Consider the following 18,726-nt stretch of genomic DNA (forward strand, 5'->3'; position numbering starts at 1 on the left):
CTCGCTTTCAGTAGCCAGTCTCTTTGAAAACATTTCAGGTGGATTTGCTGATGTCTGTCTTCCCATAATCTATTATAAGCAATTTTAAAAGGTTTTGCTTGGAAAAAAAAGGTCTTTTCAGATGTAGAAAGAACAGTGTGAAATGTGAGTGACTGGCTTTTGATACAACAGTGTGACAAAGAGGCAGTGGCTTTTAGAAGCTGAATAAAGGGGTTGGTACACAAGCATCTGCATACTGCTGTTGGGCCCAATGTATAACATGTCTAACATGTTTAGTTCACTTTGTTACCCTAAATGAATTCCTATGATTAGTCTCTTACAAGTTTTAGTGGTGCACTCTTAGACATAGGTATAGATAGATGTGAAACTGAACAGTTACTGGCACTGACTTCAAACTTCAAAGCTTAGTTCTTTGTTGTTTGAACATCACAGAACATCACACTGATGTGGTGCTAAAGGCATAAAAATAAAACATACACTAACTGCCTTAGACACTCCTTAGTATATATCAAATGCAACCTTTACCCTCTCCACAGATGTGCTTAGGTGAACACTTCTTTAGCTTGTTGATACAAGTTATAGTTGGTTACACCCTTTCTTAATAAAATACACCCTGATTGTCTCCTGTTGCTTAAGAGGTCTGAGCTTGGAATTGAGGAGCTGTAACAGGGATACTCAGTGACAGATATATGATGCATACTGCACACACAAACAGCCTTCTATTTGCTAGTTCTTTTGGGGGAAAGCCAAAAGAACCAGTATTGCTTATTTATCCCTGGGTCCCATATTGGTCTTAGAGCAAGAGACAAAGTAATCCTTGCATTTTATACTTTCCGGAGTGTTGCATGGTTTTAATCAGGTTAGTATTTATCCAGGATAATGGCAGAGTTACAAGTGGTCATTTTTTAGATTTGTGGACTTATTTCTGAATTGGCCTATGAATTTGTGTTTAGGCGTCTGGTTGTACTCTATAAATCTGGTTCTGATTTGGTTGACCATTTAGGCGTGAACAAAGGTAGCCAGTCGAACTCCCTCCCTCTTCCCAGCTGCTGTTTACCTAATCTTAAATTCAGTTGACTGACTTTGTGTCTATTCTAAGTGAAACAAAACTTTAATACAGCAGCTTTGTGGACAGAACTTTTTATAATAAGAGACATCACATTTAACATTAAGAATCAAATGTGTGGCCGGGCGGTGGTGGCGCACGCCTTTAATCCCAGCACTTGGGAGGCAGAGGCAGGTGGATCTCTGTGAGTTCGAGACCAGCCTGGTCTACAAGAGCTAGTTCCAGGACAGGCTCCAAAACCACAGAGAAACCCTGTTTCGAAAAAAAACTTAAAAAAAAAAAAAAAGAATCAAATGTGTGATAACTTTTATAGAGGACTGACTTAAGCCTCAATGTATATGTCTTTTTAGTGTTGAAGATTGAGATTTAGACAACTACATTGGAAAGTTCAGCTCCTTAAGCAGGAGTTTTAGTCCTAGGTACTGTCAGGAAAGGCTAAGAACCAGAAAAACAGGCTGTTTAGGGTTGGAAAAGGAGGTGTTAGAGCAAAGGAACTGCCCCATAACCCCCATCTTTGGAATTTCATGAGACTAACATGGTCCTGAAAGCTACAAGAATAATGGTTGCAATAATTGTTTCCAGGCGTAGGACCCCTGGCATCTTGATTTTTTAAGTTGACCCAATGAACTAGTAATTGCAGGGATAAACTGAATGTTTGCCAGCAGGAGTCACTCTAGGCCTCCCAATAAAGTTAGTGCATTAAACTCGATCCTTAACAGCGCTTGGAGGCTAAGGGGGTGGTACTGAGATAAGGTGACTTTCTGGAAGGGAAATGACATTAAGTATACCTTCCTTTGACAGAACACGTTGTTCTTATTCCTAATTGGCTCATAACACATTTTAAAAAAGAAAATAATGTATTTTGGATATGAGCGTCTTTGTATTTTAGATGTTAGGACACTTCGGCTTCCTTGGGGTGATCTGATTGTGTTCACATCATCTCTCTGAGATGAACAGACTTTTTCTGATGAGCATCTTAATCTTATGGCAGAATCTCTAGAATGAACTGTAGTCAGTCTGAACGAGGTTAGCTCATGCTCTTCTGGAAAGAATAGGTCCAGTGTGGTGACAAACTGAAATATTTCAGCAATAGCCATGAAATCTGATAGTTTTCCCAAGTGCACACAAACTCAAAAAGTTAATTGTTCATTTATGTTTGATACTGGGATTTCAACATTGGATTAAAACCAATTAAATGTTCCTAGAAGCAACAGAAAAAGTTTCCTGATTTATGAATAGAACCATTCAAACGGTGCAGACACAATCCATGTAAAGTAATGAGGTGTTTTGTTTTTTTGGCAAAGGGGAACGCAAATCGGGCATAGGGACTTAAAAAACAACTCTAAAAAATCTCTTTGGATACAAGGTTAATAACACACATCAGCAGGAAGGAGTGATAGGAAATCTAGGACTTAGTTTCACAAGGAACATAGTCCCCTCCCCCAGGTGAGCCGCACAATGAAAATACTCTGCTTATTCTATCAGGGTTACATTCCTGCACTTAAGTCAACATCCTAAGTTACAGAACTAAACATGCCCTGCCTCTGCTTAGCAACCGCAAGTCCTTCCTTCGCCAGTTGCATGTATTTTGGATGTGGCATCTGAAGAACAAATTCCTCTATTTCGATCGCACCCAAAGTCAGGAACAGTGCTTTATTATCCTAAAGTGTGGCCGTTCCTGGGTCCTCCCCCATCCCTTGCGATCCTGTTCGCCCTAGATAGGATCCCTTCTTTTAAACTGGGAAGCCTAACCCGGAAGCTGGCTGTCCGAAGCCCATGCGGCCTGGGTTTCGGTCTTGACTCGTGCGGGGCTATTTCCCGCGAACGGGGCCTCCAGGCGCGAGGGACGCGCGGTGCGGGTTCGCTGGACACCCGGCACCCTGCCGGAGGCGCGCCGCGATCCCCCCCCCACTCCCCGCCCACCGGCGGCTGCGCGCACTGCACCTCGTAGCGGCACGCCGCGCGCCCGGGCCGCGACGCCGCCCGCATAGCGCCGCTGAGTTCACGCAGCCGCGGTCGGGCGGCCCGGCGGCGGCACTGTCGGCCTGGCCGAGGCCAGTTAAAGGGACGAGTTGCAAACAGTTCAGGAAGTGACAAGTCGATTTCCTCCTCCCCGGGAGCCGCTCGGTACAAAGCGCTCGGCGCCGGCAGGCGAGCGTGCGCACGGCAGACGCGGGCGGGCAACCCGGACGACTTGGCGAGCACTAGCTGTGACGGCCCCCGTCCGGCGCGCACAGTAAGCGACCCGGCTGGGCAACCGCGCCTGGGGGCTGGTCCGGAGCGGGGTCGGTGCGTGCTCCGGGCGCCGGTGGGGGAAGCCCGGTTCGCGTGCGCTGCACTCGCTCTTTTCTTCCCCAATGCTGCTGGCTTTCTTCCCCTCTTTCTCCTTGTTAGGCGGCGGATCGGGTGGTTTCTGCTGGCGCCCAGTCTCGTTTGCCCTGGTGCAGGCGTGAGACTTGTCAGCGCGCAGGAGGGGGAAGAGCAAACCTGGAGCTGCAGAAAAGTCTGTGCTCCGCGGGGTGGGCAGCCGGCCGCGGAGACGGCTGCATCCTGGGTAGCCTCCTCTGAGGCTCAACTTGAGCCACGGCTTGTGGCAGTAGCGAAGGCGCTGAGCCCCGAAGTTCTGCATCGTTTGCAGACAACTCTTTTGTTCGCGGAAGTTTACACCCGCCACCCCCGGGATGTGGGTGCGCAGGGACGACTCCAAAACTGCCCGACTGGCCCGAGAGGTGGCGAAGGGGGTGAGAGAGCGCTTTGCCTCGCGAGGGAAAGCCGGCGGCGTGGCTGCGGCCAGGGCTTGCCGAGTGGGGGTCGCCTGTGCTGGCGTGGTTTTTGCACATGGCGAAGAGGGCCGTCCGTCACAGGATACTAGTCTAGTCACATTTTTTGCCATTCCTTGATTTGCGAGCCGGTGGAAGTCAGGTTCCCAACTAGGGGTTTCTCTTGGTGGGACCGGGACGAAAGAGGCTTGGAATCCCAGAATCCGAAGAGGTCTGTGGTTTGAGTTGCCCTCAGCTTTTTCTCGGGCACCCCCCCCACCCCCACCCCCCGTAGCTCCTCTTACACCTCCGCACCAGGGAAACAATGCTTGGGGTGCGGGACATGGTCCTAGAATTGCGTGGGCAGGCTTGCTCTGGACCGTCGCCTTCGGACGCTCCTTGATGCCAAGCGTGCTCCTTCTGACCGCCGGGTTCATTAACACGTACTGTACTTAGTACCATGGCGAACAAAGAAAACCTCTTTGCAGCATTTGGTGAATGGGATTCTGCCTCCTATAGGCCACACTCTTGAGTATTCCATACGGTAGAATCCGGACTCCGTGGTGTTGGGAAAGTGGCCCCCGCCTTGGGTTGCATTCCGGTGTTGGCTCCTGGGCAGGGCATTTGTGCCGCCGCCACCGCCGCCGCCTCCGTGGTGCTTGTCTCGCAGGAGTTGGTGCAGATGGAGCCTAGCTGAAGGTTGTTCAACAGGAACAAATGTTTGTTGAATTGTTGGACGGTGGAGAAAAGGGGCTGTTTTCTGTTGACTGCTTCAAGAGTTGGAATGGCATTGTTTATTGGCTCAGGAAGCCAGGCAAACGTCTTGTGCTCTTTCAGCTTATTAGCAGACCTCCAAATGACATGCTAGCATATGTGTTCCCAGCAGTCTCCACGCCTGGAAGGGGGAATCCCTCCTTGCTGAATCCTGGACTCCAGTTTAAAAAGATGCGATTAGGAAAGAGTGGAGTTTGCCCACCCCTGAAACTCACTGCTCCAGACTGGGCAAGGTTTTGGTTTCATTTTAATTTGCCCACTTAGCAGGGATTTATCTCAGTTACAGTTTTGACAGTGAGTTGAAGGTCTGGAGCTATTTCACCACCACCACCTGCCCTTTGCTGTGCACTAGATTAGCAGAAAACAACTAACTTCTAGACCCCTGTTAGTTAAAGATGGTTTGAGTCATCGGTTTAGTAACTGTAGCTGTACATCCAGGAGTGTACTGATCCAGCTTCTGGATGCTGTGGTAAGCAAGAAGTCTATCTAAGAGGCTTGGGGAATGCCTATGGGTTTCTCCCAAATGTCCAAACAGGGACCACGATGCCCCGAAGACCAGTTCAAAGCTGCTCTGCTCGGGGACTTGTTATTTCCCCCCTCAGAAGTCGAGCTTGTTGTATGTTCATTTTAACATCAGAGCAAGTACCATGGAAAAGCTGGCGTGCGATTGCTGAGAGGTGGACTTAAGGGTGTTCGAGGCAGGATAAGTGGGGTAGTTTACTGTTTTGATTGATAAGGATTCTAATCAGTTTCTCCCCTTTTAGCACACTAGGTATGTGACGGAAAGGGCTTTAGATACTTCAAGGGGAATCACTCAACTGATATTTTTACAGGAAACCCTGGTATTTCCTGGTCTGTCTGTCTGTCTGTGTGTCTCTCTCCCTCCCTCCCTCCTAATCTTTCTTTTGCACCCTATTGATTGCTTCGGTATCCCCTAGCGTTCCCATCCTTTAGTTCCGTAGAAGCTGGTTTGCTTTAAGTGAGTCCCTTTAGCCAGTGTCTGACCCTTGGTGAGAGCTCAGCCAAGGCTGTTCTGGCCAGCTAGCTCTCTCCTCCCCTTCATGGGGAGCTATGTTTAAATACTATCAGCAGGGGACACTGTGGAGCAAACCTGGTGCCCGCAGAGCGCTTTAAAATGCACACCCTTCTCAACCCACTCCTCTCCAGCTGGCACAGAGGACTGAGGGCTGGGTCCACAGACTTGGTTGATCTGTCATTTGGGCGTGAGACTTTCTAGGGTTAAATCATTCACAGTCTGGAAAACTTCTTATTTGTGCCCTTGAGAGGAAAAAAAAAAGACTTAAATAAATCCTCAGGTCAGCCCAACCCCCATCATTACCACCACCACCATGCACACCTCTCTGATGTGTAATAAAAGAAACCTGCAGGCATAATTTGTTATGTAATATGCTGATAGTACAAGTTTTGGTTTTATATGGAAACCAGATGTGGACAGATGTGGACAGGCTCTGTTTAATTGATCCAGCAATGAGGGGAGAGGGTGCTAATAGATTAAGTAGTTCTGCAAACCTCAAAGGTGGTTTGTTTTCATTTGAACTTCAGGGGATAGCCCCAATCTCGGGCTTTCTTGAGGTTTTTGCCTCTCTGCTTTTGCTTTGCTGCAGCTGTCCTTTTCGTAGACTCCTCCTCTCTCGAAAGAACCGGTTTGTTGCCAACACGAAGCACATGGCTGGGTCTGGCTGGGCTCAGTGCTGCTTAGCTCTGCTGGGCTCCATTCCTCCTCTCCTTGTCCAGCTGCTGCCCTGCCCTCCACGCTTCAAAACAGAGCCTGCCCAGGGACTTGGGTGCTGCCAGAAATGCTGACTGCTCTCCTTTCTTAAACATCGTCCCAGAGGTGTTTGTGTTCACACTTGTTCAATGAATACATTTTTCCAAAACTCGTGTGCTCACTCTCCTTCTCTGGTTAGTTTCTGTTTGTTTCCTGTCTAACTTCATGAAGGTTTTTCTTCTTCTTTTTCTTCTATACACCACAGTCACCTTTATTATTCTCCAGGGTTGGGGCACTGCTTAGTAAGAGCTGACCCCATTAACAGTAGCTTCATTGCTTGCTGGGATGTGAACTTTGGAAACAAACCCAGGGGCTTAGATATGCTGATGTGCCCTGAGACTTGCTTAGAAAATTTTTGTTTTAGTGCGGTTTACATTAACATGATTAATGACCACGCCACTGAAAAGTCTATATTCAAAAACAGTTTCCATTCCCTCGGGTTCTTCATGTGGTGACGTAATTTTCTGTGCCAAACAACACTGTTTTCAGGTAACTCCTTGGACTTAACCTCCAGTGCACATGGTTTTTGCTGAAGGTTCGGCCTTTGTACATTTGGGGCTGTGGTTTTGATGGTTTCTGTCTTAATCTTAAGGAAACCTGGGTCAGAGGGAACTTGTATTCTTGTCTACGAAAATATTCTGAGGTTCTGAGCAGAAATTAATGCCTTGCTGATAAAATGGGAGAAACTTGGCTTCAGGATGTTTTGGAGCGGGTGCTGGGAGGCCGGAGCCAAGGACAAAGTTACCCCCCACCCCCAAGCGAATGGTGACACTTGAGCTTTTCTGGAAAAAAAAAATAGAGATGTCCTTGATCCCCACCCCCCACCCCCATGGTAGTTGTTAAATGCCAATTGATTGAGAGGGAAAATGCTGATGGGTGGGTCTGAAAGCAGCCTTAGGAACCCGAGAAAATAAAAACACATTTGAAGGACTCTGGGAGATTTTGCATTTCAAAGGGTCTACCTTGTAGACTTTCACATCACGTCAGGGGTTACAGAGAAGTGTGACAGGCACCCCCACTCTTTTAACTGGTCTCTCTCTCCTGCTGTGGGGGCTGTTGGGGAAGAAGCTGTCTTTTGCATGGGGGGATGGGAGCAGTGTGGCCAGATCTTGCTGGGACGTCGTGGAAAACAGGAGCACCTCCGAGGCATTTGTGAGTCTCTAGAGGGGCTTTTCCCGCTGTAGTACTCTCAGGTGGGTGACAGCAAAGCGTGTTGGTAAACAGCCAGTTTGACCCCAGGATGGGGTGGCAGGCCAGCCGCTCACTCCTCCGCCCGCTCTTTCCCATTGTACAAAGACAGAGATTCTCTCTCTTTGCTGATGGGATGCTGTCCCCAAAGCCCCCCCCCCTCCCCCCCTGCCTGGCCTCCCCTCTGCTAGGCCGGGTACCTGATCCAAGGCCACACAACTAGAGGGGAGAGAAGCTGGTAGCACCAACTGAGGCTGGCCGGCCCCACAGCCTGCTTTTCCCCTACTCTACGCTATTTAAGTGATACCAGCTAGAGAACTTAGAGACTCTCATTCTGTTTCATCTCAAAGCATAAATTTTGTTTGGTTTTGTTAACACAGCAATGAAACTTAGAAATTTTAACTGCCCCCCCCCTTTCCTATGGTCTTTTTTTTTTCTTTCTTTCTTTAATTGAACTCTGAGTTGTTTCTTCTGCAGGCCCAAAGTCAGGGCCTTAGCTGGGAAGTCTGAGATGTTTTGCTTGAACTTTACAAAAGACAGATTCACAAGAAAATGTAATTATTCCCAGTGACCTTCTGGGGGAAACAGGAAGTAAATTTGGCAGCTCCAGCCTCACCATTTATTCAGATTCCATTTTTTTTCCACTCAAGAGGTTGTTAGAAGGGCTTCCAAAGCCATGTGTGTGCGTGCTTTTTAATCTAGCTTTTTATTTTTTAAATTTGTAATTCAGACGTCTCAAAGTAAATTGTGGTCCTTGCCACCCCAGGTTTGTACAGTATCATATTTTGTTTGCATGTCTGAAGTAATCAGAGAACACAATTGCACATCTTCCAGCACAGGGGAACTGGGTCTGCCCCTGCCAGGGCTGGGCAGACTCTTCATCCCCAGACAGATGGTTCTGCGCTGGCTAGTCTCAGTGTGGATGTGCTGTGGGGGAGTGGCCCTCAGCAAGGCCTGCCTGCCTGCCTGGGTCTCCGACCTTTCTCTAAAGAGTCTGTGGGGGAGGGCTAGCTCCCTGTGTGCTGAGTTTCTAGAAGGCAGTCCTTACACATGACTGTGAATTACTTACTGTAGAGGTTTCAAAAAAGCCAGTTGCCTGGACTCAGGCCTGATTATGTCATGACTTCTGCGAATGGCTAGGGCTGGGGGAAGGGATCAGGGACTCAAGCACTAGTATTTCTGAAGTTCCTGAGTTGATTCTGTTTGACAATCGAGACCAGGGACCAGAGTAGGACCTGCCTATTTTGGTCTCTTTAGCCAGGGTTTAGGAGCCTTCTTGTAAAGAAGTGGAGCAAAGTCTTTGGAATTTTCCACTGCTGTCTTGTCTCTGAAGAAAGATCTGAAAGGTACCCACCTCTGGGCGAGGTGCCCGCTGTGGATGTCACCCAGGTAGTTCCTGTTTCTGTTATGGGCACCCAGTCCCTGCTTAGGGTTCCTGAGATCTCTGAGGTACCTTCCTCAGACCTGGGGAAGGCCAAGAGGCTGCCCAGACTGTGGTTTTGGGGTAGTTTCTCAAGCAGGCTTTCTCTGCACTTTCTAGAGAGGTAGTATGTGACGCTCCCTTTGGGCTCAGGGAAGGCAAGATGCAGTTTAGGTCCACAGCACATCTTGGTAATCTTCCCATGAGAATGAGGGTCAGACCTGGCCACAGCTCACAGCTCCAAACCATCCTCCCACTGCCATCCTTAAGATTACAGGGAGACTTGGCCAGTGGCCTTGGCGAGCAAGAGCTCCTTTCACCTCCCAGTTCAGGCATTTGGAAGAGAGAGGTAAGGTGACTCCTGGGATCACATGCCAATCCCGAGAGGAGTAAGCCTGTATCTCTGCAATCCGTAGCCCTACCGCCCTACTGCTGTGATCTCATCCCAGCCTCAGACCGTCTGCTTTCACACAGGTCAGCCGGCTAACCAAATCCCTGCCATCCCACATTCTTCAGCCAATCAGCGCACACACACTTGCTTTGGGGTGACAGTGACTGCCGTGATCTTCTCTGCCTATGCACCCTTAGCTCAGCTGAAAGGCAGGTGGGTCAGTGTGCCCAGTTGGTACTCTAGTGTTGCCTGCCTCGAAGATGGGTCTGGATGGAAAGGTCCGCGGGGGAGATGGACTTCCAGAAAAAGGTGTTGACCTCTTGGTCCCAAATCTGTGTGGCAGTAGGTTGCTTGGTCCCAGTACAGGGCACAGAGAGGGGAATTCTCCAGGACAGGTTTTTCCACGTTCATCTTGCAGACGTTCACTGGGCCCTGCTGAGTGTCCGCCTTAGAGGTGGACGCCTTACTTCATTAGCGCTTGCTGCTCAGTGTACTGGCCCCATGTTGTTTAGAGAAATCCCTTGCTCTCTTGAGAGTGTGGTTGGGATGTGATCCCAGCTTCTACCATGCCATTCCTTCCCATCATTGCAAGGGAAACAGGCCTTCGGCTATAAGCAGTGTGCATTCCTGCCTGGAGGGGCCTTGGGTGGCCATGTGGTAGGTTGCTGCTGTCTGCTCTGTTCACCTTGTCCAATGGAGGCCACCTTCCCTCCCAGGCTGAAGCACAAAGTGCCCTGCCAGACGGAGCCCAGCTGGAAGAGGCCTTGCTTGTTCTGGCAGTCACACTGGCCAAGGGCCTAGGACTGGAGGGTGGTTCCACGGGCCGACTGGAAAGTCTTTATGCTTGTTTAGAGGTGAAAGCTAATGTCCCTTGCTGCTACCCATCTCACCAAAGGGGTGAGAGAGGAAGTCTGTCTCCTAGAGCCAGTGGGTGGGGTGTGTGTCTGTGATTCTGCATCTTTAAACGGAGTAGAGAATGCATGGTAGACCCTCTTGGCATGGTTCGAGGGACTGGGCCCTGGGAACTGTGCCTCCTTGAAGGCCCCCTGGCAGTCACGTGACTTCCCTGGTTATAAGGTAGTGGGCATCGGACTGCTTCCTAGCTGGGCCTAATTTGTCTACTATTGTCTCTGGGCCTCAGACGCCACAGCTTACATGCTTGGCTCCAGTGTTTTTGGGAGGATAAGTTGAGTATGTTTGTGAAACTCCTGGCAAATAGGAGGCAGGGGGCGGGGGATGGGACAGGAAAGGGGCTATTGTTTCCACGTGAAGGGATGTAAAATAGGAGGTGACTGGTAGACAGAGTTCTGTCATGGTCCAGGGCAGTGTGTGGCGTACCAGGGCCTTTTTATGGGAGTGGGAAGAACTGGGGATGTTGAGCATCACAGAGGGACTTGGAGCGAATTGTAGGCGAAACCGTTCCCATGTCATTTCAGGCAAAGCTAGCATTCATCTCTGGGATCGGTGCCAGGTTCAGATCCAAGGCCTGCTGGAGGCTTGACTGTGTGCCCTGGAGCAGGTAACTCTGCCTCCTTGGCTTCTCTCATCTGGAATATGATAACCTTCACCCTCTGGGTTGGGTACATGTAGAGTCCAGTGGCCATTAGTAGCAAATGTGTCCCTGGGAGGACAGTCAGAGGACTCCTGGACTCATCCAGTAAAGGACATAGGGTGGAGCACGGAGACCTTAAGCTCTTCTAGACAGGCCTTTCCTCTGACCTGATACTTTCTGCCCATAGGGCTTATGGCTTTTTCAGGAAGATGAGTTGAAATTATGCATTATAATTTAGTTTGTAGTGTGTGTTTTAAACAAGAGTTAGAAGTAGTGAAATCTTTTAAGCTTTCTCCTTAAGAAACTAAATCTTTGTTTATCAAAAGTGATTTCTCTGGGCTCATAGAAAATTAAATGTCTGCACATATGATGGTGATGATGTGGCCTCGGGGTCTTGGCTCCTCTCTGCTTGACCGCTGTGAGTAGATTCTCTAGAAACCATGACTGCATGCCCCTCTGGACAGAGGGCGAGGGGCCATCATCACTTGTCAGATTTGGTGGCAGAGCGTGTGCAGTTGATGTCACGGATAGGTGCCCCCTCCCTTTGGCTGGGGCACGGTCTCTGATGGTTTGTCAGCACCCTCTCACTGGAGGCTGTGGGATTCAGTTGGAGTACTCTCCCCACCTCCTCTAGAACCCACCACCACCACCTGAGCGTGACCGCAGTCTCTTCAAGGAGCAAGAGTTCACTTCAGCTCGTGAGCCCTCGAGCCAGTGACACGGGGCAGAGACTGCATGCCCGGAATGCCTCTGTTGATGCGGGCCGCTCATTCCTGTGTGCATGCGTGGGTCCACCTGTGTGCATGTGCATGTGGAGGCCAGATGTCAACTCAATAGTGTTTGTTTCTCAGGAGCTGTTCATAGTTTGTGTGTGTGTGTGTGTGTGTGTGTGTGTGGCCTTGTGGCCTGCTATAGTGCACATGTGGAAGTCAGAGGACAACTTCATGGAATTGGCCCTCTCCTTTTCCCTTTATGTGTGTCCTAGGCATGGAGTGTAGTCTGGGCCGTGTCTCAGGAGTATTTTACTACTATCAGCCACAGCTCAGCTTCCTGCAAGGAGGATGGAATATTTTGTTTTTTCATTTGTTTCTTCTGTGAAACAGTTTCCCTGGGCTGGCTCCAAATTCACTGTGTAGCTAAGACTGGCTTTGTGGTCCTCCTGTCTCATCTTCCAGGAAGAGTTTAGAATTTTAGGTCTATACTACCATACCCATCCACGTAGACATCTGCAATTTCCTGCTGTGCTTTCGGCAGTTTGGGGGAACATCCCTTGAGAGAGGAAAACTTTTTTTGTGGGATTCTGGGAGGGGCTTAAGTTCCATGCTGTAGCAGCCCCTTCCCCTTGGAGGTTGGCCTTAGTCTTACTGCGTTCCCTCTTTAAACCTGTCTCTGTTTTTGTGGAAAGCACGAGCCTGTCTGCCATAGTGATGGTATAAGGGCTCAAATGAGTTTGTCAGATCTGGCAGGTACCAGTCTGATAACACTGTTAGGCCCCGAAGAGCTAAGAGGTGGAAGAATCAAATCCCAGCTTCACAGCACTGAGGCTTGGGTTATGGCAGTCGAACTGTGGTTGTTTGCGGTTTCTACTGAGTGCCCCACAGTGTGATTAATGTAGTGGAGATATGCGGACACTGGTACCCATGAGTCACACAGTCCAGTAGAAGCTTAGGAATGCCACTTAGACCCAGCCAAAGGGTAGAGGCCAGGCCACCTTCTTGGAGGAGGTGGCATTTGACTTGAATCTTAGGGATGAGCAGGGGTGTGGTCAGATGAAGACGAGGAGCCAGGCAGGCCAGGGAAGGGTTGTCTATGCAGAAGGCACAGCAGCAGCAGCAGCAGCAGCAGAAGGAAGCCATCTCTCAGACATTTGGGACCCTGAGCACCAGGTAAGAAATGTGCAGATGGGAAAAGCTAAACTGGCTGAGGCCAGGGTGGCCTCGGAGTATCAAGTTGAAGGGGTTTGAACTTTGAGCCCCCAAAGGTTAGGAGCTGGGAATGCCAAGCTAATGCTTGCGGGTTTGAAGGCTTTGTGTCTGGGGAGTGACAGCACAGGGCAGACGGGGGATCACTGAGTGACCTAGGAAGGATGTGGTCCACAGTGACAAGAGACAGGTGAGGGCCAGCGGTAAACAACAGGTGGTTAGACGCCACCTGATGACTAAGACCCAGTTTACACTGAAGCTGAGTCTGCCTGTGTGGATATCTGTGCAACTCTGGAACGCAAGCCAAAGGCTTGGGTCCATCGTCTCCAGTTGGCTCCACTAGGTGCCATCTTCTTGGTAATACTGACTGAGGGTCCTGCTCTTTTGACTTTGGAGCAGGCTCAAGACTATCCCTACACTGCGGTGACAAGGTCTAGTTTATTTTAGTCACAATGAGCATTCAGTGGGCCACCTGGTACTCGTAGGAGCGGCTCGCATCTCACCCATGCCTGGACTGTAACAGTGTTTCAGCTTAGTGTGCAGTAAAGAAGTCTGATTCACTGCAGAGCAACCCCACCCCGCCACCACCAAGGGGAGAAAAGCATCTCACGTTGATGTGATTGAAAAGGAGCTTCAGTGCCCCTTGGGCTCTGTTGAAGCATGTCTCCAAGGGTGGGGGAGTTGCTGACACAGGCACTGGGGAATGGCCTGCCCGGGTCACCTGACTGCTGGCTGCTGGCCCTTCTGAGCCTCATGGCCTTCAGATGCCAGCCCAGATTCCAGGCCCAGTTGACTGTGTGGCATGTGACTCTGGCCCAGAGGAGAAGGAAGAAAAATAAGGAAGCCGTGAGGAGGTAGCAGCCCGGCTTGGCTCTTTGGGTGTCTCTTCCAAGCCCCATCGGCTTTGCTCATCATCGCAGACTACTGAGGTGGGACGGGACACTGAGTCTCCCGTTCCTCTCATTCCCAGGAAGGCTGGCACAGATTGGGCCTGACTGAGCCCGGCTCAAAGGTGAGCTGTACTCTGCAGTGATAGGGATGACATGGTCAGAACCAGAGGTGAGACCCGGTGTGGATCCAACGGCCAGGCCACTCAGTGCGGTAGACCACAGCTGAAGGGGTGTAGCTTGCCTTGGGGAAGCACTTTTTCTTTCTTTTAGGTTGTGTGACCTTTAGGCCTAGCCTTGTGTGTCCTAGAAAAGACTGCAGGAAGGTCACAGTTATGTGGCCTGATTCTCTCTCTGCGACATAAGTGCGTGGCCAGCAGTCTGCTCTCTTCCTCTGCAGAGAGCTTCCTGGCCTGGTAACTTCCTGCTGGGCTTTGAACCAATGATGTGACAAGCCTGACCCAGCCCAGTCCTTCCTCTGTATTTGGGAGAGAACAGCCAAGCACAACCACGCCTGTGCAGTTGGTGAGAGAATTGAACATGGGAAGGGACCTGGTGAGGATGTTAGGACTGCTGGGCTTCAAGGATCCCTGGAGAGAGAAGGCCTAGTTTTCAGTGCTGAGCTGGGGCTGAGGAGAGAGCTGAGCCCAGCTGCTCCTCCCTGCGAGGCAGAGTGCCTACTCCCTGATTGGCCTTGTTTAGTTTTGGGGGGGGGGGTGTTGCTGCTGGTGCTAGGTTTGGCTCATAGTTGGTTGTGTTTTGTGGTTCTGGAGAAGGGGTGGCCCAAGTGACCTTTTCTTTGGTGCTGATAACCATGGTAGATAGTCTGAGAAGAGGGAAAGGACACTGGGTGGCCCTTTGTGCCTGGGTGGGACCGAAAGCTCCATCCCAAGTAGAGTAAGGAGCAAGTTTTCACTCGGTTCCTGTTGGAGCTGGCCTGATCCTGTGGAGGTCTGTGTGACTCTGGAAGGCGGTTCAGAGAACAGTGGCCAAGAACAGGACAGCAGTTTTCCATTTTGGAGGCCTCGTGGGAAGACGGTGCTGTGGTCAGCAGCCTGAATTCACCTGGTTCTCCAGTGTACCAGAGGTCGTGTGACCTGGGATCCTGCGTGGTAGAAGGAGAGCTACCATGGAAGGCTGTTCTGTGCCTACTGGTGATGGCTTGGAGTCCAGAACTTTACCCAGGGGAACTTGACGTCTTAGAACCCTTAAGATGTTATTGGCTCACTCTTTATTTTTAAAAACTTTTTATTTGATGTGTGTGAGTGTTTGCCTGTGTGTATGTCTGTATAGCACACATGTGCCTGGTATCTGTGGAGATCGGAAGAGGGCCTTGAACTGGAGTTACAGGTAGTTGCGAGCTGCCAAGGAGGTACCGGGAACTGAAACCCCATCCTCTGCAAGAGTAGCAAATGCTCTTCAACACTGAGACATCTCTTCAGCCATGGCTATGTGCTTCTGTATGCTTTCTTCTGCTGAAGTCCAGCACGGTACAAATGGTACAGTTGGTCGGGCAGTGTTTTGGTTGGGCCACCACCAGTTGGGGTGACTTTAGAACAAGAGAGCCTGGCAGAGAGCCAAGAACTCGGAGCCCGCTTGCATTTGACCTTGAGACCTAGTTGTATTTCTCTGGCTGGATTTTCCTCACCTGTAGCCTGGGAACCCACAGCAGTGGCATAATAGAGACATAGGATGGCATAGGGCAGAGCCCTCAGGACTCTCCTGCTTTTGTTTAGTCCATCAACATGGCTGGTAGAGCTCCAGTGCTTACAGGGGTTGGGGAGGGTGAGCGAGGTGTTGAATGTGTTGTAGTCTTCTCTTTTAATCCCCTAACCACATTGGGAGGTAGTGCTGTTGTTCTCTTGTGTGTGTGTGTGTGTGTGTGTGTGCGCACATGTGTATCAGACCAAGACTACACACGTGTGCCAGCCTGTGCTCTCTCATTGAGCTGTATTGACACCTTTAAGGGTTAGCAGAATGTGCAGGTCTTGGCAAACTGTAACCAGATGACAAAATCTGGCCCTCTGCTTGTTTTTTGTTTGTTTGTTTGGTTTTTTCTTTTTTGAGACAGGGTTTCTCTGCAGTTTTGGGGCCTGTCCTGGAACTAGCTCTTGTAGACCAGGCTGGCCTCGAAATCACAGAGATCCACCTGCCACTGCCTTCCGAGTGCTGGGACTAAAGGCATGCGCCACCACTGCCTGGCCTCTGCTTGCTTTTATAAATAAAGTTGTGTTGAAAGACAACCACACCCATTTCTTAAAAAAAAAATTATTTTTGTTATTTTCGGTTATGTGTAGGTGTGGGTATATACCTGTGGATGCAGGTACCCTCAGGGGCCAGAGGCTCCCTTGTAGCTGGAGTCAAAGACAGCCGTGAGCCATCTGACATGACTGTTGGGAATCAAACTCAGGGCCTCTGGAAAAGCAGCAAGCTCTCTTAACCACTGAGCCATCTCTCTAACCCCAGCCACACCCTTTTCCATGACTGCCTTTAAGTTGCTACAGCAGTTTCTAGACCAGATGGTCTGCGAGGCCAGAACTGCTTCCTGTCTGGCCCTGTGCAGAAAGTCCTGACCCTCTCCTTATATGATGTTCCGTACTCCAGATTGTGCCGTTCAGGGCGGTAGTCGCAGGCCACATGAAACCAAGTGGAATGTGAAATTGAGTTCTTCCGAAACATTGACCACATTCTCAGTGTGAAGCAGCCACTGCGAGTCTGCGTGTTACAGAGCATCGACATGCAACCTTGTCCTCCCTGCAGACTAGGCCAGGTAGAGGGCCCTAGGCTTGTTTCCCAGCGTGTGGAGAGTCTAAATTTCAGAGACCCAGCAGTGCGGAGGAGACAGTCTGGTAAGAGGATGGACACCAGAGCTCCTTGGCCTAAAGACACAGACTTGGAAATGAGCTCATTTCCTCTGAGGGCTGGGGAAATATCTGCCCAGGCAGAGGGCCTGATGTGCAGCGCTGCCCCCTGACCTATGATCCTGTAAGTAGTCCATAGCGCTGTCTCTCTTCATACTGTAACCCCAGCTCCTCCCTCTGAGCTCAGAGCTCCCTTGGGCCCTTTGACCTCTTTAGCTAAGCCATGTCAGGAGCCCTGAGTGTTTGCATGCTGGGCCCTTTGGAAATCTGCAGCAGTCGGTTTTCCTGTATACAGAATATGCTCTCTGCTGCTGCAGCTGGGCCTGCCAGAATCGTCACTGTTCTGTTGGGATGGGATGGGAGGGCCTCTGACCTGGTGCTGTGGCCACGCTTGCTGCAGGTAGCAGATAGGACTCCTTTCTCCACTCAGAGTGCTGGCTCCTGTGCTAACTGATGTCCGGGGGCCTTCTGAAAATGTGGCAGTGGCAAGCTCCAGTGCACCCTGGTGAGTGGTAGGAGGTAAGGCTAAAGCGTGGTTCTGGGCTTGCTTGGCCTGAGTGTGCGTTCCTACATGGGACTCTCTGGGGAGGCAGATCAGGGGCAGAGTCAGGTTGGGTGTAGAGATGAATGAGAGGAGCATGGCTTCTGGTTCACTGGAGCCAGTTATTGAGGCAGGAGTGCCAGGACCCACTCCATCATACTGGTACCTGCTGATGGACTCAGCATGGAGGGAAGCTATGAAGCTGCTTGCTACCGGGCTCGGCCTGGCCCTGGTCTGAAATGGGCTGTGGTGTCAAGCATACAGCCAGTGGGAGCCTTCACTCCGTCTGCAGATCACCCCACTCCCTTTCTCTCAGAGTGGAAATGTTCTAAAATGCATAAGTAAGATACACAGAGAATTCTGGACCGTGGGCTGGAGTGGAAAAGGAGAAGACTGGACAAGTCTGATAAATTGAGCCCTGTAATAGTTTCATGAAAGAAGTTCCGAGTGGTAGGGAGGAGGGCGTTGGGTGTTGGGAGGACATGTGTGAGAAACTGTTTCCAAAGGGGAAAAGATCCTGGGATAGCCTTGGGAGGGCAAACTTGACCGCAGGCCGTCCTGTCATCCCTCTGTGCTTTTGGCAATGTTTGTCTCCAGCTAGCCACTCCCACAGCTCCTCTGGGCCCTGCTTTAGCCAGTGGCCAGTGAGAACATGGAAAACTGCTGTCCCAGCACTGAGAAAGGGGGTGAGTTTTGTTCGCCTTTAAGAAGAACCTTTGTTCCGCTGTGAGAGGGCTACCTGCTTTTCCCTTGCAGAACCAGCATTGGTTGAGTGTCCGTGTATACTTCCGTATTGTTGTATTGCAGTTGGACTGGGCCTGACTCACAGGGATGAACCAACCTTGATCCTTAGGCCAGAGAGTATGGACCCCGTGGGATGGAACCTGTCTTTCTCACCTAGTTTGGTCCCCAGTCACAGTCCAAGTTGCTCTTTAAAAGAGAATACTTTGGCTCTTCTGGATGGCTTCGCCGACCACATTTTTTTTTTCTGTCACAGACAGTGGGTAGAGATGTCGGTTGCTCTCTGTGGGGTGACATTTTAGAAATTGAGCTCTATACAAGTTTCCCTTTGACTGTGTTGTTATGGTACAAGAAGTTTTCACTTGTCCTAGGATATTTTGAATTAAAGGAAACTCCCCTGCTGTTTCTATATCTTGCATCGAAGTCATCAAAATAGAACCCTCCATCCTCTGTAGTCAGGATGGAGGGAGCAGCTGTTCGTGATGCTGTAACCAAAGCCAGCAGCCCAGAGGGGCTTCTTCATCAGCCCAGATAAAACTGTTTGACATGGGACTTCTCTCTGTCCCCAACCCAACCTTAGGGGAGAGGCCAGAGGAAGATGTCCCGGGGATGTGGTACAGAACTCAGATCCCTCTGTTCACATAATGTAAACCTACTCTTAGAAGGAAGGCATGGCACAGCCTAGAAAGGACTGGATTCACCATCTCTCCAGTTTGTGGTTGGAGGGGCAGGCCTTCCCTGGGCTTAGAAGATTCAAGGGTCAACTTTGATGCACACAGTTTCTCAGTCAGTGTGAGGCCTTCAGTCGTCTCATGGGCTGAGCTGGGGAGTGATG

General features: G+C 50.2%; 1 protein-coding gene across 2 annotated transcripts in view; it reads left to right on the plus strand.

The window, feature by feature from the left end:
• Positions 1-3,014: 3,014 nt before the first annotated feature.
• The window catches only part of Fam53b (family with sequence similarity 53 member B), a 105,608-nt gene continuing 89,896 nt past the window's right edge, over positions 3,015-18,726 (plus strand). Inside the window, exon 1 of one of the 2 annotated variants that reach the window (XM_057777015.1) lies at positions 3,015-3,302. The gene's annotated coding sequence lies outside the window, so the exon portion shown is untranslated. Of the gene's footprint in view, positions 3,303-13,785; positions 13,874-18,726 lie in introns of those variants that run through there. The other variant, XM_057777016.1, reaches the window with a different exon arrangement.

Source organism: Chionomys nivalis, chromosome 8, assembly GCF_950005125.1.
Source record: "Chionomys nivalis chromosome 8, mChiNiv1.1, whole genome shotgun sequence".
Classification (NCBI taxonomy): domain Eukaryota; kingdom Metazoa; phylum Chordata; class Mammalia; order Rodentia; family Cricetidae; genus Chionomys; species Chionomys nivalis.